Here is a 21,082-nt window from a genome sequence, read left to right on the forward strand (position 1 = left end):
GGAAAGGGATGTTTCTATACAAGGTACTATAATGCATTTACATATAAATTAGTAATTTTGTATTTTATAGTAAAAGAGAGGAAGAAGGGAAGAGAAGGAAATAATAGATGCAATAGAAATGCTTTATGTGCCACACACTGTGTGAAGGCTGTGTGACAATGCAAAGACAAATGGAGTTGGAACCAGAAAGCCAGGGTTTTAGTTAACTTTTTACTGCTCCATACCTTCATTTCTTTCTCTTGTAAAATGAAAACTATAGAATGTTTAAGGTCTTTTGGAACTCTTAAGTTTTATAGACTAGGAGACTAAGTTCCTCTGTCCTGTATGGTTCTCTATGTGACTACTAGCAAATCATTAGGGTCTCTGATAATCAGTTTTCTCATCTGTAAAATGGAAATAATCTTTCATTTTATCATCTTCACACTTTTGTTATGTGAAGAAAATGTAAAGTGTGAAGTTTTGTGTCAGCATGTCTTATAATCAGCACTGCATGTCCATGATAATGTTGGTATAACTGTGTCATCTTCAAAGGTTGACTTCTTGGTACACACTGTTAATTTTTTTGCTCTGGGAAAGACTCACTAATTTCAACCTCATTGAATTAAAAAGGCAAGAAAGATAAAGAAGAATGAATCTATTGGCAAACTAATCCTTAGAAATACACTAATTAGTGTATTTCTAAGAAACCGATACAGTGGCAGAAGAGATAAATTCTATTTTATGGATTTAGTAGTTCTAGGAAATTCTGCAGTCTTCATATCCATGTTCTATTGGTACAGATTGATTTGTTTAAATTTTTTGATGAACAAAAATATATGTATGTATTTTGCTGAATTGGAGTTGAGAGCACAGACTATAAATATTTTGGTAAAACCTATATACATCATTTAAAAGACTTGAAAACATATTACAAAACAAACTAAAAACATACATGTATAGAAAAAACATACATGTATACATGTATAGAAAATATTTAAAAAGTAATAAGTAACACAAAATGAAATAACAATGATGTGTCTCTATAGAAGGAATTTAGGATCTTCCAGGAAGCACCTTTATATAGTGATAGTGAAAGGGGTATTTCAGAAAATAGTGAAAAATTACTTGTCTCCCTGACTTCAGTGTTTTCCCTTTTGATTTATCCTTCACACCACTGCCAGAGCAATTTTCATAATGTATAAATCCAATTACAACGTCTCCCAGCTCAAAAACCTTCAGCTTTTTTTTTTTTCAAATTCCCATTGCTTACTGAATATAATATAAATGTTTTAGGCTGGTTTTTCAAGGTCCTCTAATTCTAGCTCCAACCTACTTTTCCGACCTAATTTGCATATTACTTTCCTAATCTTGCCTGGTTCTTTTCATTTGCTGTAACTTTGCACACTGGCAAATCCCATACTTAGAACAGTTTCTTCATATTTCCTTTCCCATTGAAAGTTTTTCTACATTTCAATTTGACAAATTCAACTGAACCAGCATTTATTAAGTCCACTGCTGTATACAGAGCAATAATCATGAATTCTGACATTTGAAGAGAATTCAATTGAGTAGAAGTGGGGAGTGGATAAAACGTGTCTAGGGTATGACCATTCTTATGTATGGTTGAAGTAAAGTTGAGACAGAGAGCATAGAAGTTGAGCAACCTCTAGCATTGACTTAGAGTATTTAATGGAAGCAAGAATCATTATAAAAAAGAAATCTATGAGCCAATTCTTCTGGGAAGGTGAAAAGAGACTGCAGAAGTGGTAGCTGCAAGAATCTAAGGCCAATAGATGCTTCCACTTATAGTGTTGGGCTTGGAATCAGGAAGATCTGAATGCAAATCCAATCTCAGATATTTACTAACTATGCATACTTAGGTTAATTCCTTAACAGCTGTTTGCCTCAGTTTCTCTCTCTCTAAAATAGGGATAATAATAGCACCTACTTCCCAGGTTATAAGGATCAAATGAGATAATATTTGTAAAGCATTTACCATAGTTCCTGGAACATAATAGGCACTATATAAGTTCTAACTCTAACTCATGATTATCATTATTATTATTAAAGGAATAAAGGTAGTTACTAAATAATGGTAGCAGAAAGAATGTTTTAAAGTTACTATTGGAGAGTGGGGAGCATGGCAATTCTTCCTAGCCCTGTGTGCCATGCATGGAGTGAATGTGAAGAAACTGCCAGTCTTCCAGAGGGTGACATAAGATGGGATGTCTTCAAGTAAAATATTTTGGTGAGCTACATAAGAAAGAAGAAATGTAAACTTAACACTAGTGGAGACTGACATTAACTGGGAGCATCATAAGACATGGACTAGATAGGTCTAGGGGTGAATTTAATATTATATGAGTGGCCAGCATCTAGCTCCTTCATTCCTCATCCTTCTGCTGATTCCCCCACATTCTGTTCCTATCCACAATGGGATCCAGAAATCTGTTTTCATAATCCAATTCTGCCATGTTATCTGTGTGAAAGGAAATCATGTGAAATAAAGGTGGTAAGTCAAAGTGAAGTCAGATTGAAATGGTCATAAGCATCAAGTCAAGGAATTGATATCTGATCCTAAAATCAATGAAGTTGGGGAAAGTTTTTGGGAAGGTGTGATATGGTCAGATTTGAGGATTAGGACTATTATTTTGATAGATTGTGGAAGAAAAAAGGACTAGATATGGAGAAAATTATTGGGAGGATATTGTAGTAGTCCAGGTGAGGAGTAATGAGGATATCAATGAGGGTAGTGGTGATGTGACCATAGGAAAGGAGAAATATTACGGTGAAAGATATAGAGGAAGAATAAGACTTGGTGAATGATTGGATGAAGGAAATGGAAAAAATCAAAAATAGCATCAACTTCAAACCTGTATAATGGGGAAGATAAGGTTCTGTCAGCGAGAAAATATAGTTTAAAGTGGAGTTAAAGCTTAAGGGAAAAAATTGCTTTGATCATGTTGGGTTTGTGTCCCTGATTGGATAAGCAGGAGCGGGCATTTGGGGATGTTAGGCTGGTATTCAGAGTACAGATTAAAGCTGTACATCAAGATTCAAGAATCATAATGGAGCCTTTGGAAGCAGAAACAATGACCAAGGGGAAAAGTTTAGATAGAGAAAAGAAGAGGGTCTAAAAAGAGCCTGGGATATGCTGTCTTCTAGTTACTAAACTGTTAAATTATATTACATTGATCTGTATATTTTTCTTATTCCCTCTACTAGAACTGGTAGTGTTATTCAGTCATAGCTGACCCTGACCTTTTGTGTCTCCATTTGGGTTTTCTTGGCAAAGACGCGAGAATGGTTTGTATTTCCTTCTCCAGCTCATTTTACAGATGAGGAAACAGAGATGAACAGGGTTAAGTGACTTGCTCAGGATCATTCAACTAGTGAGTATCAAAGTCTGGATTTGAACTCATGTCTTCTAAGTCCAGACTAGATTCTCTATCCATTGCACCACCTGGTTGCCTCTTGATGAGGGCATAAGCTTCACAAAGGCAAGGATCTTGTCTTAATTATTTTATCCTTATGTCTCTAGTATCAGGTATGGTACGTTGAAAACAGTAATAGTAAAAATAAGGAAGTCAATTCATTTATTGCTCTGTTAACTTCTTTTTCTTTTCTTTTTTTTTTTTTTTTTGAAAGCTTCCAGATATACCTCTACAAACCTTGTTCCCCAGCCAAATGAATTTCACTGTCATCCTTATATGCCCTTTAAATTCCTGCCCCTAAGTTTTTGTCTTTGCCCTTTCCCCAAGAAGGTTCTCTTTCTCCTTTTATTTTTCCTTTAATTCTTTTGCTTAAAGATTCATCTAAAGTCCCTCCTTTTTCTTTTAGGAAGTCTTCTCCAACCTTTTGAGCCCACAACCACCTCTCTCCTCTGTATTCATTCTCTGTACCACTCATAAAGACACATAGATTTTTTTTTTAAGTTGGAAGGGACATTCTAGGCTTTTATACCTTTCCTTCCTCATTAAAAAAAGAAAATAAAACTGAGGCCTGGGGAAATAAAACAAAGAACCTAATTCTCCTGACTCACAATTGAGTGGATCTCATTTAGCACTTATCTGGCATGGAATATTGATGCTTAGATTTTTGCATATTAATCTTTCCAATAATGTTGCAGCTTCAGAGACTATTATCTTGAGGAGATCAAGTTTTTTCCTCTACCTAGTGCTTAGCAAAATCACTGCCTTAGAAATTTTTGTAAATTTAAAATTGTGATTTCCTTGGTCCAGGATTCTCCCAATAAGGAAACTTCTTTTACTAAGGTAGAGCAGCATAGCATTTGCTTTGCAATGTCTTTGACAGTTGCCTGGATCATTGGGAAACTAAGAGATTAGCCCAGCCTCATCCTCACACTTAAGTCTTCCTGACTGGGAGGCAAGCTGCTCTTCTTATCATAACACAGAAGTTATTAAATAACTGTTTATTGAAAATGGCAAAGATAATGTTGATATCAGGGGCATGTAACTGTATGGAAGATTGGAGATGTCATGACTGAAGAATGGGAATGGCTGTGACTAGACAAGAATTTGGGAAACTGCTTGAAGCTACCATTTATCAACCTGATTAAAATGGCTCATTCTCCTACCCAAGGTCCTAAAGCAAACCATTCTAGTAAAAATAACCATATGCCATTTTTTCACTGTTCCAAAGATTATTCTTTCATCTTCATCACTCCTCTAGTTGCCATTTTTCAAACTTTTGATCACAGTAAATAAGAATTAGAAATGGAAAATATTATACCACAGCTAAAGTTATCTTTTTCTTACAGTGGAGGCCTGGCTACAGTATGAAAAGTGTGAGATTTTACTGTGTTGGAAAGTGACATTGAGATCAAAATGTATTATGTCAAGAAAAAAACAAAATCAGTAATTTAGAGTGATGTGAGCCTACTTTATAAGGTGATAGCATGTGCTAAGCTTAGTACACATTCTCAAGAAATACCAATCATATTGTTGAGAAGACAAAGCACAAAAACAAGAACCTGATAATAAAAATTTTCTCAAAAGTACCACAAGTAGATTTCCTCTGACTGAAGGGTTTTTTTTGTGATGCTGGTACTTTGGGAAGAGTATGAAGAGTTTGGGATTTAGACTCAGGAAGAGCTGAGTTCCATTTTTCCTTCAGACATTGACTGAATAATCCTTGGACAAGTCATTTGACCTCTGTCCTCTGTAAAACTGGAATGGTAATAGTATCTGTCTCCCAGGTGATTGTAAGGATAAAGCCAAATAATATCTGTAAAGCACTTTACAAACCTTCAAGTATTATGAAAATGTTAGCTATTTTATTATTGTTATCATTATTGTTGTTATTTCAAGTAGTATCTCTGGAACTTTCTAGTTATTTTTCCATATACCCAGAAAGAATACTTTTAAGTAGTGGAGAATTTTAATAGAATCCTGAAGCTGTATTTCTAGAGGTGTGTGTGAAGAGGACATAAAGAAAAATCTCAAGGATAATGCTAAAGCTGAACCTACTGGGCTCATGGCATTAACTAAGGAAATATCAAACTAGTAGTGCTAGAATCAAAACTAGGGCATTTCTTATTGGTAATTTCACCACTCAGTCATCTGGATTGTTCTTTCTTAGGTTGGTTTTAGGATTAAAAGATCTATATCTGCCAGCACACTAAAAAAAGGATTTCTCCCTTTCTTATACCCTAATCCCTAAGATTAAAACAGTTTAATTTACCTGAGAAACATTATGCATAACAATAATGCATACTACTACATCATCACCACACACACACACACACACAGAGAGAGAGAGAGAGAGAGAGAGAGCACAAAATAGAAGAAATGTGAGATTTCACCCAGACCCAAGATATAAAAATTGGGATCTGTGATTTCAGGAACATAGGGAACTCCCATTGTGGAAGTTCCTCAAGCAATTCAAACAATATCTTCTCTAAATAAATAAGTTCTAGGGAAATTGCCTGAAACACACAGAAGTGATTTAGATAAGATCAAAAAGTTATTAGTAAGTCTGAAAAGTGTAATTTGAAAGCAGATCTTCCTGACCCCAACCATAGTCCTCCATTCTTATGATATGTTGCTTCTATTGTTCAAAAACTACCTCATGTTATTCAAAATTACATATGTGCTTTAGAATTATGGCAAAAACAGCATCTACAAACAGGATTTGGTAACTTGTGATTTACTCTAAATATTTTGAATTTATAATCTTTCATATTTATGCCACTTTAACTTCCAAATATATCCTTCTTCCTGCATTACAACAAGAGGCAGCTCTTCTAATAAGGCATTAACAAAAAAACAAGGAAGGAAAGAACAAAGAAAGGAAAGCAGGCAGGCAGGTAAGCAATTAAATAAAACTGGCCGATCAACCAAGTTTGACAGTATATTCCATCATCCACACCTGTAGCTTTAAATCTACTCAAAGAAGGGAGTGAAAGACATTTTCTTCCCTCTTCTTTAGAACCAAGATTAGTTGCTAAAATTATGCAACATTCAGGATACCAAGGGATTTTTAAAGCTTTGACCTTTTAAATTAATTTTAAGAGAAATACTATGTGTCTGCTCCCCTTAAAAAAGAAAAATGATAGAATTACAGATTCTTAGCCCTGGAAGGGACCTTAGCAATCATGATTGCTGAGTATTATCATTTTTCTCAAGGATCTATTGACTGAATGGAAGTCTTAAGATTCATTCTTTGAGATAACCATCACAGTTAAATGAGACACTTGCACTATTATTAACTTTTATAAAATATCTGTCTCCCCAAGCAGTTCAATTTTTTTTTTTTTTTTTACTTAACCAATAGTAAGTTGAACCGGGTCTCTCATTTAGAAGTGTGGGCTATTAAAATTCTGTTTTTAGAAATACTGTTTTAGTCACTGAATTATACATTTTTGATCCAAAAAGATCATAATGATCCTATATGTGGCCATAAGCCACAGAATGCACATTTGTTATTGTTCTTTTTCCAGTGGCTGGTGAAGAAAGGGGAATACATGGAAGGATAAAAATGGAATAATAGGAGTGGTTGAAATGGATGGGTTGTTATTTTTAAGGATATCAAGTGGGAATCATAGAACTTTTTGGGGGTTGTGTGAATCGGCAGGGTCTACCTGTTTGGTATCTTTACTCTTCAATTCTTCTCCCCCCTTCCTTTCTCTCTCTCTCCTTTAATTTTTTCCTCTCCCTTTCCCTCTCTCCCCCTCTTCCCCTCAAGAAATTTAAATGATTCCCTATTTCCCATAGGACCAAATACAAATACAAATTCAACACTTGATCACGTGCTTCCCATGTGTATGCCTCATTATCACTGTAGCCTAAATTTGTGCCCAATCTTCCCACCAAACATTGTGTCTATTTCTTGGAGAATGTATCTCAGATTTATGTGAGTGGAATATTTTGTAGCTATTCATTTTAATGGGGCATCTTAGTAAATGGCTTTGCTGTGAATTAATTGTGCCTGTTGGTTTATTGTGAAAAAGCACATCAGCAGGCTCTAATGAGCCATAGTTTTAGGAGTGGGTACACAAGGTACTCCTCTTCAGCTTGGAGGCAGCAGCCATCCTCTGAGACTCTAACCTACAAATACAAGTGCTAGTTGGAGAAGCATCCCATAGGAAGTTTTATGTCCGTTTATCACATTTTTAAAAAATCATCTTTTTCAGATAAGAGCCATAATGATTCTAGAGTTCCTATCCTCTTGGGTTTATCGATTCCATTCCAGGAGAAAATGTCACATAGCTTGACAAAATGCCTTTTATTTACCATCATACTTCTTGGGTTACCTACTTTTATTTTGTTTGTTTTGTTTTGCTAAGGACTTTGACAGCTGCTTTTTCTTCAGCTGTACTTTCTTCATTTTACTTCATTTCTTTGCTTTTTATCTGTAAGAATATAAAGATCCTCATTTTTATGATAAATTCCCACCGAGTCCTCAGTGTATGACTGAGATGTCAGCATCTTTAGGATTTGCTAATTCTTGCAGCATGTGGAAGATGGTTGAAATATTGAGGATGATTCTCTAATCTTGACTAAATCTTGGTCTCTCACAATCAGATCTGTAAAGCAAACCAAATGAGGTATATGTATATTTAATAATTTTTCTAAAAATCTCTATTGTATTTTTTTATTTAAAAAAAGACACTGCTTCATACTATGACCATGAGTGATACTATTAGTATACAATGAGCAAGAAGGGCCATCTTTGTCCAATTTTCAGGGTAAATAAGAGAGTGATAATTTAACTTAATGAACTGAGGCACTTAACTTACTTAGATACTAAGTTGCCCTAATACCAATAGCTACAAAATATTCCTCCCACATAAGTATGAGACATATGCTCCCACAAATAGATACAATGCTTGGTGGGGAGATTGGGCACAAACAGACTATAGCGATAATGAGGTATGCACATAGGAACCACATGTGGCCACGTGTTAAACCAAGGAATTTGTATTTGATCCTACAATAAATAGGGAATTACTTAAATTTCTCGATTGGAGGAGTGAGAAGTGGGGAGAGGGAGAGAGAGGGAGAGAAAAAGAGAGAGAGGGAGAGAGAAAGAGAGAGAGGGATAGAGGAAGGGAGGGAGGGAGAGAAAGAGGGAGTAGAGGGGAGGGAGAGGGAGGGAGAGAGGAGGAAGAGAGGAGGAAGAGGAGATAAATAGACACCAAAAAATAGACTCACCTGATTCTCACAACCCCTGAACAGTTCTAAGATGCCCATTTGATTTCCTTGAAAATAGCAAGGAATCCATTTCAGCCACTCCTACAGTTCCATTTTTACCTTCCATATTTTCTTCTTTCTTTACCAGCCACTGGCCAAAGAACAATAACAAATGTATAATGAAAATTTTTAAGTTATAGTTTAACTTATAAGAAGTTAACTTACAGTTTAAGCTAAACTACGTGTGTGTGCATATGTATACACAATGCATACACATATGGGCATATATATATATACCATATGCATGCATATAAACATACATATATATATATATATATATAAATATATAAACATACACATACTTATTTGACCAGGATCCCACAGCTACTATATTCCAGAGGATAAACTTGAATCCAGGACTTCAATTCTCAATATCAAGCAACCTTTTGCTTGAAACAATCATAATCTTTTTCCTAGTTTGCATCTTTTAAAAATGACAGCAGCATAATTTCACATCCCCCATCCTCAAAATGCTTTCCCTTCTCAGCTCTGGCTTCTGACTTCCTTAGTTTTTTTTGAATCTGGCCTAAAATCCCACTTTCTAATTGCATATATTTACCTATAGTGAATTGCTTGCTATATAGGGGAGGGATAGAGGAAGGAGGGAGGGAGAAAAATTTGGTGTACAAGGTTTTGTGAAGGTGAATGTTGAAAACTATCTTGGCATGTATTTGGGAAAATAAGAAGCTATTTTATTTTTAAAAGGTTTAAAAAATTAAATAACCCAGCTAAAATCTTTAAAAAATTAAAATAAAATAAAATCCCATGTTCTACAAAAAAAGCCTTTTCCTCTAAGATTGTTTCCAATGTAACCAATATATGCATTCTATTTGTACATAATTGTATGTTATCTTCCCCATTAGGCTTCTTTAGAGCAGGTATTGTTTTTGTCTTTATATCTTCAGTCTTAGCACATTCCCTGGCATATAGTAGGTACTTAATAAATGCTTAATGATTTCACTTGATTTGAAGATTCACAGCTTCAAATTCAGAAGCAGACTATTTTCCGACTATTGTGCAGTCATGCCTCACTCTTTGTGACCCTTTATTGGCTTTTCTTGGCAAAAGCAATAGAGTACTTTGCCATTTCCTTCTCACACGTTATTTAACTTTTATAAGTTATAAGTTATTCAATTTATAAGTAGTAAATGTCTTAGAACAAATTTGAACTCAGGTCTTTCTGAATCCAGGCCCAGCACTAGTTTCACTGCTTCACCCCCACTTTATCATGATTAAATGACTCACTAATGAGCCATTTACTTGACTTTGAGGTATGTACTATGAATAATTTGCTATAAAAGAATGAACTTGCCTTCTCAGAATTTACATGTCAGGGTAGGGCCTCATACTGAATAGAATCTCTATTTGATTTAGGTTTAGTTCAAAGAGTGAATTGATGTATTAGGTTTGTTACAATTGTTTGACAGAATATGCTTGAGATGTTTGCTTTTTCTCTGCATGTGAAATATGCCTTTCAATCACTATTTTCTCTTAGGCACCATGACTTCAATTTGGGTACTAACCTGGCAATTTGGAAAGGTAATAGATATGGTCATAAAAATGTCAGCAATAATTGAGTCAAAAAGCATATACTTTATTTTCTTTATACTCTGTTTTTAGCTAAGTAAGCATAAATCACTTAGTTTACTTTAGCTTTTTTAAAGAAAAGATTTAATTTATGACAAGATTTAAAGAAATATTAATTGCTAGGCAAAATATAGTGCTTTTCAGCTAAAGTTCAAATTCAAATGTCTGGAATGCTTTGCCTACTCGCCTCCATTTTCTAGCTTTCCTGCCTTTCTGAAAGTCTAAGCTAAAATCCCACCTTCTGCATGAAGATTTTCCTAGTTTCCCCTAAATGCTAGTGCCTAGCCTCTGAGGTGAGCTCTATTTTATCTATCTCAGCATAAATTAACCCAGATTGAGAGTAACCAATAGGCCTGAAACCCATTGGTGAGTTAGGGGGATATGTCTCAACTTTATCTACTCCCATGAGTTCAATTACCTATTCTATGTACATGACTAACAAATTTTCATCTCTTTCCACCTTATTCCCGAATTCCATTCCTTATCTCCAACATCTGCTGTTCATCTCCCCTAAGGGTCCCCTTATAACCTCAAACTCAACATGTTTAAAATGAAACATCATCTTCCCTAAACCTGCCCATCCACAAAACTTCTCTAACCTATTTATGGAACCATTGTCTTCCAAGGTACATAAATTTAAAATCTTGGCTTCATCTTTGACTCTTCCAAACTCCATAACCTATCAGTTTCGTAGTACATAGTAACCTTTGAAATATCTTTTGAATTGAATCTACCTTTCTTTTTTGCTCATACAGTTGCTACTCTGTAGGAGATGGTATTACTGATTTCATATTACTCCCCTTCCCTCCTTCCTCCATCATATTGCCCATTCAGTTTAGCCAAACTAAGTTACATTAGCTGATCTTAGCATACCATATTCTGCCTCTACATAATATTCAAGTTAGCTTTTTCCCATACCTATAATACATCCCTCTTCATCTATCTCTTCCTCAGCTCCATGAAGCTGTCCTTAATAATTCTAATATCAACTGAAATGTATTGTTTTTCAAATTTTCCTGCATCATTTTGAATGTGTTTCTCTTTGCCCCATCACACACTATCTTGTCAGTGTATTAATCCAAGATGATGAGTATCATAGAGTTGGAAGTGACCTCAAATGCATGAATGCTAGCCAACCCTTCCAGAAGCATGAATCACTTGCCAATAGATCATCTAACTTCTTTTACTTGAATGCTTCCAGTTCATTTGGGGAACTTGATTGAATTAATGAAAATTTGTTCCATTTTTTTTTTGAGAGGAAAGATATGATGTATTCAAATTGTTAGGAAACTATATCAATCCAAGATGGTTTTCCCTTCAACTTCTACATATTACTGTTAGCATCTGGGGCTGAGATTGTAACAGCTGCTTCAATTCATGCTGATGTAAAAATAATTTTTTCTATGGACCCAGACTGTCATGAAGAATCAGAGTTAATAAACATTTATTCAATACCTACTATGTACCAGACACGCTCATAAGCAGTGGGGGTATAAAAAGTATAAAACAATCCCTGCTCTCAAGGAGTGATAGAACCAAGTAGCTGCTTAGGAAATGATCTGGGGAGATTTGCATTACAGAGTTGATTTTATCTCAGAGAATGGTGTGTTTCTAGAGATCATGAAGACCAAGAGAGCAGCCAAGTGGGAAATAAAAACCACTAGGACCTATTTGTCACAAGGAGACTGAGACAAGGAAAGGGAATGGTTCAAAGAAATCTACCCATAGTTCTTGAACTAAAAAAAAAAAACAGTTCTTAATCTATCTAGTATTAAATTCAACAAGCAATTTATTAAAAGCTTACTAAGTATCAGTGGCTAAGTGCTATAGTGGTTAGAATGCAGGTGGCAACACTCATCTTCCTGAGTTCAAATCCAGTCACAGACACTTTCTAGCTATGTGTTCCTAGGCAAATCACTTAATCCTGTTGCCTCAGTTTCCTTATCTATAAAATAAGTTGGAGAAGAAAATGGCAAACCACTCCAGTATCTATGCCATCAAAACCTTAATGCATTCATGAAGAGTTGAATGTGACAGAAATGACACAACTTTCTGAAAAACATGATGTGTCAAGTATAGTACTAGGCATGGGAGATCTAAAGATAAAATGAGGAATCTTTGCCTTCAAGAAACTTACATTCTACTGTGGACAATTATCTAAGATTTCACAATCCATCTAGTCCAACCTTTTCATTTTACAAAAGGGAAACTGAGGCCCAACAATTAATAACTTACCGAAAGTCATATAAGGACAGCATTTGCACCTAGGTCTCTAACTCCAGAATCATTTTTCGTTTGGCTCTATCATGGTGCCTTTTTACATGCAGATAGGTAAATACAAAATAACTTGGGGTTGGGAGGGGAATTGGCAACTGAAGAGATCAGGATGTAGGAGATAGTACTTGAATTGAGCCTTAAAGATAGAGACAAGTAGAGATTCTAAAAGGCAAAGAGGTGAGAAAGGAATGCATTCTATGTATGGGAGGCAGAATATGGAAAGGTATGGAAATAGGACATGGAATTTCCTATTGAAGAATAGTTAGTAGGCCATTTGGCTAGATCAGAGAGTAGCTTCTGTGGAGAGGAATAATATACAAAAAGCCCAAAAAGTTGGATTGGAGGTTATCTGTGAAAGACAAATAAAAGATTTGGAATTTATTTTATCCTAAGGCATTAGATTGTTGTTAGAACTCCTGATCCAGGAATCATCTGGGTTCAACCAATGTTTTAGGAATAGCAATTTTGCATTTGTGTGTTTAGTGACATTATCTTTGTGTACTAAGGACAGCATATGTACTGATGACTGATCTCAGGTCACAAAATGTCATCTTTCTTTTTCCACTTAGGGGAAGAATTTATTGACACATAGGGAAAATCTTTAAATTATAGAAGGATCAGAGAGGTATACAGAGAGCATTTCCCCCCCCCCCAAAAAAAAATCCTCTCCTGTTTCATTTGTTTCCATATTCCCATTGCCTAAAACAATGCCTGCATAAAGCAGGTGTGTAATCATAGCTTGTTGAATTCTAAACAATGGGAGTACATATGAGATTCTCTTTTTAAAAAAATTTTGGTTGACTTTGGATCCATGATTTTATTTGTTTATGTTAATTATGCATATGTTATGAGTTAACCCTCTTACCAGCACTCTCAAGGTATTGAGGAAATAATGCTTAAGTAATTAAGTATGTAAATTTAGTCCTGGATCCTTTTTTTTTTAATCCATCCAGCCAAAAAGCTAGGAGGAAACTCCCTTTGCTAACACTTATCAGCAACTGCTCTGTAATCTTCAGAATTGCATACGGTACTATGTAGTCCAAGTAACTTGTTCTGACAGTCTGTGGTAGAAAATAGGGCTCCAATGAGGGTTACCCTGGTTTCAAGGCCAGTTCATCATCAGCCACTCTGAAGTGTCTTTTTCTTATATATTAGTGATAAGGAAAAAGAAGCTGAACAGGCTAGTATAGTGTTCAGAAAACAAAACTAAATATGTAGTTCATGTACTTAGAGAATAAAAAATATACAAATCCAAAAGGCCATACTTCTCCAGAGGTCTTAAACATAAAGCTGTCAGCACCACTTGAGAAAAGTGACACAGATTTTTCTGTAGCTATTTCTCTATTGGAATCACCTCTGGCCTTGCTGTCTCATGGCTTTTGGCTCTAGTAGCTGACAGAATTGATGGTGTCACCTTTGATTCCAAAGGAAAAAAAATACAAAACTGACAGGTCCAATTGATCATCTACTTTGGGTGAGTGTGTATATGTGTAGGCGCACCAGCCTCTGTGTGTGTTTTTTTTTAATAAAATAAAGCGTCCCTAAAATAACATTGTTGATTTACTGCTTTTATCATCAAACTGTATTAAAAATGCATCTGTATCATTTCATGCATCAGTCATTTCATTTCCTACTTGCAGCTAAAGCTTCCCTCAACTGAATTGAAATGCATCTGTTGACTATAGTAGACAACTATCTCTTTTGATAATCTGACAATATAATTCAGTGAAACAGTAAAGTTATATTTCTTCTGGTGGAGAAAATCGACATTAATAACTCCAGATTTATGCCATGTATTTACCAGACTGAAAAAGTATTTTACTGCTCCCATGTTTAGAATACCTAATAAGTACCTTACAAAATCGAGGGGAAGAGGTCAAGAGGGCCAGATTTGAAGCAGGACTTACATGAAACATATGCTTTTGCTTCTGAAAGGCAAACAGCAAGGCTGTACATTAAAGTCAAGACTTTTACTTGAGTCGTATAAAATCCTAAGATATAATGCAGATAAAAGGAAAGGAATGAAAATGAAGTTATGATCAGCTGGAAAATGTCTTTGAAAGTATTGTCTCTATCCAATCTTCCTCTCCTTACAGGCGAAATACCTGATTCTGAGAGGTCATTTCACTGACTTGAAGTTAGAGAAGATATTAAGTGGAAGAACTAAAACTAGGGAAATGAATTCCTCATTATTGCTTTTAAAATTTTATTAATACAACAATCATCTAATAAGACTTTTGTATATGGATTGTTGTGTTAGTCTTGGGGATGTAAAGACAAAATGAGAAATAATTGCTGCCTTCAAGGAGTTTACATTTTACTAAATCATATCGCTCATACAGGAAAAGTTAGAAAAAAAGTGAAAATCTTCCTCAGGCAACAGGTTAATATATATACAGTGGTCTTCAACATTTATCTGCTTCAAAACTTGTCAAATAAGTATTCTGTATATTTTAGGGAGAAAAAAAAATTCTTCGGCACTTGGCAGTTGCTCAGCATTCATGACTCTTGATTATCATCTTGGTTGAATAGTAGGGATGTGAGGTTGGCCAGATGTACCGCCTAGCCATCGCCATTGCTGCTATTGCCCTGAGCCACAGGCAGCTTCTCCCCAGCCAAGGCTGTGTTTGGCAGGACTATCAGGTTGCAGCTCAAGATGCTGCAGTGGGAAGTTCCTGCAGGAGCAGCAATGATGGCATGAGCAACAGAGACAGTGGCAAGGGATTCGGGACCCCTGGCAGCCCCAACCTTCAGATGGCACACAGGATAATAGTTACTGCCTCCACATCCAAATGCAGCACTCCCTCTTCCTCCCAACCCCAGGAAGCTTGGATGCCATGGATAGGGGAAGGAGAAAGTAAATTGGGTCAAGAAGGGAGGAGTCCCGCTAAGTTGGACTGAGCTGGCTTGTTTCTTCCCAGCTGGAAGCCCCACTTGACTCTCTGAGGGATGGTTAAACTTTTCCCCTTACGGGGAAAATTTAGCACTTGTTTTGCCACTTTTCGTGCCTTTTGGAACCAACTAATGACATGTACTGAGGTAGCATTGTAAATACTTTTGGCAATACAGATAAAAAAAAATACCTAACACTAAATTTAATACTGTAGCATTATTTTTTTCAGTACCTTGAGAATGCTGGTGAGAGGCTTGGTTGATAACCCACACATAATTATCAAAAACAAATTATGAAACATTCTAAAATTTTGTTAGAGCTATAACAAAGGAAATGAAATGTACCTTTCCCAGAGGCCTTTAATTGCAACAGTGAAGAATAAACATAAAATTCAAGGCAGTGTGGGAAATAGCTAACTCCTGGAATGCCAAGTCTGTTATTGCTAAATGGTTTGCTTTGCTTTTTTGCTGCATTGTGGCATGTGGAACTCATAAGCACATGATGACTTCTATGGACCTCAGTTTCCTTGGTTGTAAAATGAAGGTATTGAATTACAATTATCTCTTCAACATTATAGGGATTGGGGACACCTTCATGAGCTAGAAAGTCCATGTAAAATATTTTGGCCTTTCATTTGTACCAAAAAAAAAAGTCTGGTTTTTTTATTATATGGGGTGTTTAAAATACTTTTTTTGTAAAATCTGATTTAAGTATTTGGTAGTAAGCTCTATGGAGGTGAATGTTAAATTAAAATATTGTATGAACAATAACTTTTTCTGTGTCATCTGCTGTCCTTTACATGTTGCCTATGTTTTCTTCAAAATTCCCCCCAGATTCTCATTAAATTTCCTTGGATTTTTTTTGTTTTCAACATTTACTTTTATAAGATTTTGGTTTTCAATTTTTTCCCCTCCTTCCCTTTCCTCCTCCATCTCCAAGATGACAAGTGATCCTATACAGATTATATGTCCCATTTAATTTTTGTGCTGATCCATGATATATCAAAACCACAGTGGGGAAAGTTGCATTATGGAAGGCTAACTGCACCCCTAAGGTCTTTTCCAGCTCTAAATCCTATTATATTATTATTTACCATATTTACCTGGAGTAGAGTCTTATTTCTCTTAAAAAAAAACATCCCTAGGGTTAGCAAATAAATAAAAGAAAACACATATAAAAGTATAGAATCATCCATGTAGAAATTCAGTAGGTGAGTCATTTTTCTAGTTATTATGCAATACAGCACTTGACTTTGAACATTCTTGTGAGTGACTACAGTTTGATTTGCTTTTAAAGTATTTTTCTGTGGAGAATTGCCAATAATTCTTATTGTCTGTTTTATTTATTCTTTTTTGTAAATAACAAAACTAATTTCCATGCACTTGCTCCCACTGAGCCTTTCTTTGAAACAAAGAAAAATAGTTAATGAAAACTGATTCCTGTTCACTTCATTGGACAGCACATAACAATATTCTATACCTGAAGTCTTCCTGTTGAAAGAAAGGAAATGAAATCTATTTTTTGGAACCATGATTAACCATTATAATTAGTGAAATCTGAAAGCTATGACTCATCTGTTTTCCCAAGTTGTACTTACTTTGTTCTGTGTCTCCATTGGTTAATTATCTTCCCAATTTCCTCTGAGTTCAGTGAATTATTTCGGTTTGTCATTTCTTGGAGTGTGATAATATTCCATTCTATTCATATGTTACAATTCATTTAGTATTCTCTAATTGATGGCCACTATTTCATTCCAGTTTCTTGTTATCACTGTGGATTTCTTAGAATTGAGGGAGACATTGTGGTCTATTCTTCACAGTCTTGGCTGGCTTTTCCTCCCATTTCTCCTCATTGCCAGTATGTTTCTTGTTCTGTTAGCATCTTACTTCTTCTTGTTACCAACTGTGCTTCCTAAGCTTCAGGAAGGAATTGATGGATAGACAGATAGATATAGACATATCTGTATATATACACATATGTTTATATATGTTTATGTTAAGATATAGGTATATGTATATATATGTGTGTATTTATATATATATATATACATACATCTCTAACCTATATGTTTATGACTACAAATAATTCTCAGTACAATTGATAAAAATTAACTATTTTAGTAGGAAATTTTTGATACCTAGTTAAAATTTTATTGAAATCTTTTGTTTTATATTTACCTATATTTCTAAATATATAATTCTCCACATATCAAATAATAAAAAGCGGGAGGGGAAATAAAGCAAAAATAACCAACATATTATACAGTTTATTAGATAATTACCTATCTTGTTCCGTTATCTGTCTCTGGTATCTTTGCCAAGAAAACCCAAAATGGGGTCGTAAAGAGTCAGATATAACTGAAAACAATTCAACAACAAAATCCATTATCTATAGAGTTCCTAACCAACAGTTCTTCCACCCTTGAAAGAAAAGAAAAAGAAATGTATTCTCATATCTATTCTTTGAGGTCAAGCTTGGTCATTGCAATTTCATAGCATTCAGTTTTGATTGCTTTGTTGTTGTTTCATTTGCATTGTAATAGTCATTGGGTATATTTTCTTCTTGTTTACTTCACTATGCATTAGTTTCAATGCTTCTCTGCATTCATCATATTTGTCAATTCTTACTTGTAAACTGCAGTAAAATGGACCACAATTTGTTTAGCCATTCTCTAATTGATGGAAATGTAGCCATTTCTAGTTCTTTGCTGGAAATGCTACCATGAATATTTATGTGTATATGGACTTTACTTTTTCTCACTGATCTCTGTGGTAAATAGTATGGACACTCAAGTCACTTTTTTAACACTCTTCCAAACAGCTTTCCAGAACTGGTAGCCCAATTCTTAGTTCCACCAATAGTGTATTAATGTGCCTACTTTTCTATAATCCTTCAGCATCAACTATTTCATCTTTTATTATCTTCGCCAGTTTTCTAGGAATGAATTATAACCTCATAGGTGTTTTGATTTTTTTCTCTTATTTTAGTAATTTAGAAAAACCTTGTGTATATCTATTATAGTTGTAATTCTTTTGAAAGCTGGCTGTGCATATCTCTCTCTAACCATATATCAATTTAGAAATTACTTTTGATTTTATATATTTAAGTTAGTTTATGTATATATTTATCTTGATTCTGGCATCTGATATCTAATTGTTATTAAAATTTTAAAGTATAACACTGATGGAGGAAAATCCATAGACATAGACCTTTAGTAAATTGTATTAAATTAGCATTGTGATATAGTTTTTCCTAATCCAAACTATGCTTTAGTTTTGCTAGAGAATATAAGTCAACAGTTAAAAAGCTCCAGGTCTAAGAAGGAGGAATCGGGAAGATGTAAGAAAGAAATTTTTTTTAAGTTTGTAGATTTCTTAGGAAATTTTATCACCTTTGGTAATAAAAGATGGACTTTTTTTGGGGGACTAGTCAAAATTTAATTTGGACAAATGCCAGTTTACAGGTCAACAAATAGAGAAGACTGGTGGGCAAAGAACTGTTTAGGTGAAATATTTTTACCAGTCATCTTTCTACAATCTATTTGGAAAAATCTTCATACCTTTAGGACTATACTTTAAGGATTAATTAATTAAAATAAAGAGGTTGTAATGGATGATTTTTTGAGATATATTCTATTTAAATTCCTATTGTCCTATGAATGAAATTAAAAAGCATTTATTAATGAATGAAAAAAGTATTTATTGTGTGTAAAATAAATATTGTGATCATTGCTAGGAATACAAACCAAAATGAAAGGCAATCTTTGCTCTCAAAGAGCTCACATTATAACAAGGGACACAACATAAATAGGAGTTTCTAACTTCTAAGTTAAATTGAAAAGATTCACAGTCCTTAGAGTACATTCCTTAATGTCTGTAAAAATCATTAATAGGGTTACATAATTTTCTGGCATTGAACCATTTGACAGCAACAAGGAGTTTGATTGTCAAGAACATCTTTTCAGGTCTTCAGGAACTGTGGCTACTGAAGAGATAGGGGTAGTATAACTCAAAGAAGCCTCTGCCAGGTCACATCTCCATGTGGATTGATTAATCAATGATGGCTGTCAAGGATGAACTTGAAGCAGAGACAGAGATCTGAGAGGTTCGAGGTGTGTGTGGAAAGGGAGGGGAGTGCTGTTACTTGCCAAGCTTCTTGTGTTTACCTGCTCAAAAGTAGCACTAAGTCAGTCTTTGGAATGTCAAGGAAATAATACAGCCTGCCTGAGAACGAAAGTAATTTTTGAAATCTATGAACAAGTGATGCTTTTATTTTCTCTTTCAACTACACAGTAATCTTAGTATACTTTTCTCCCCACAAGGAGAAATGTACAATAAAAGGGGACTTTTAGCGGTGTTAAAGGATAAACAGTTTGTTGAAGATCACTAGTTTAAAACTGCCACAGAAATTCAAGTGCCATAGAATATAAACATATTCAATATTATAATAAACCTAAGAAATAGTTTCATATTTCAACAAAAATGGTCATAATAGAAAAAAAGATATCTTTTTCTAGATCAATATAAATTTTACTTATTATCTATTGGCCAAATTCAAGTTTTTTTGTATTAATTGGGCTGAAAACATAAACTGGCTAGTAAGTAGAACAAATTGATAATAATGACCAATAATTCTAATAATAATTGCAATTTTTCTTTTTTAGGTAAGGAAACAAAGGTTAACAGTTTATAAGGACAGGTTAACTTTCTTTAAATACTTTAAGTCAGACAGAACTGAATTCTTCTCTGCTGTTGGCCACTTTAGTTAATATTCCAAGCTAATAATGTGCACAATCTTCTTCTAATGTAGAATTGTGGGAATTATGCATAGGAAATGAAAATGAAAGCATATAATAAGATGGAGATTATTTGTCCCTATTTTTTTCCCTAGAATACAACTAGCAATTTAAATGCTTTGGGCAGTTAATAAACAAAGAAAACAATAATACCTGGGGCTGAATTTCAATACAGAAATGTTGCTAATCTGTTCTTATTTTCTCTCATGTTAACACACCAAAAAATCCATAAATTGCATGGAAAACTTAAAAGAAAAAAAAGAGATACCGAATTCTGATTAGCTTCTTGGCATCTTGATGTTATTTGCCCTGAAGATGAACTTTCTAGAACACCAGACATCCAGAAGTCACATCCTCAATGGACTCAGTTTGCTCAGCTTTGAAATTTGCATTCTAGTTATCTGGTACCCAGAGATACCAGAGGTAACTAAGAGGACCCAAGGACCAACCCAGCTCAGTGTGGAAAGAAGTATCACAAATAGATTGGCCACTAGGGGATGCATTCTTTGGCCATTAGGCACAAAACAATGAGAGAATTCTGAAGCACTATATAAATATGACTGTAAAACGTATTATATTCATAAGTCAGAAGAGGCTTAGGAGCTGAGAATTGGAATCCAAGTTTCAGTTTTGATGCCTATGGACAAGTCACTTAACTGAGGATTTAAAATTTTTCTGCTTTCAATCCTTTTTTGCCCAAGAAATTTTTACATGATACCAGGTGGCATATAAATCAAATGTTTCCTGATAATAAATCATAATAACAACCCTCCCATTCAGTTACAAGATCCTTTTTGAGGTTGAGAAGTTAAGGTGGGACTTAACCCATCTTGGGCT

General features: G+C 34.7%; 1 protein-coding gene and 1 long non-coding RNA gene across 2 annotated transcripts in view; one reads left to right on the plus strand and one right to left on the minus strand.

Annotated features, from left to right (window-relative positions):
• Nucleotides 1-21,082, plus strand: part of CAMK1D (calcium/calmodulin dependent protein kinase ID) — a 457,058-nt gene that overhangs the window by 297,359 nt on the left and 138,617 nt on the right. The window lies entirely within an intron of this gene.
• Nucleotides 7,707-21,082, minus strand: part of LOC105750702 — a 74,971-nt gene continuing 61,595 nt past the window's right edge. The window contains exons 2-4 of the long non-coding RNA XR_001121188.3: nucleotides 17,048-17,366; nucleotides 8,655-8,784; nucleotides 7,707-8,026 (exon numbers count right to left, since the gene is read on the minus strand). This is a non-coding gene — a long non-coding RNA (uncharacterized LOC105750702). The remainder of the gene's footprint in view (nucleotides 8,027-8,654; nucleotides 8,785-17,047; nucleotides 17,367-21,082) is intronic.

Source organism: Sarcophilus harrisii, chromosome 5 (assembly GCF_902635505.1).
Source record: "Sarcophilus harrisii chromosome 5, mSarHar1.11, whole genome shotgun sequence".
Lineage (NCBI taxonomy): Eukaryota > Metazoa > Chordata > Mammalia > Dasyuromorphia > Dasyuridae > Sarcophilus > Sarcophilus harrisii.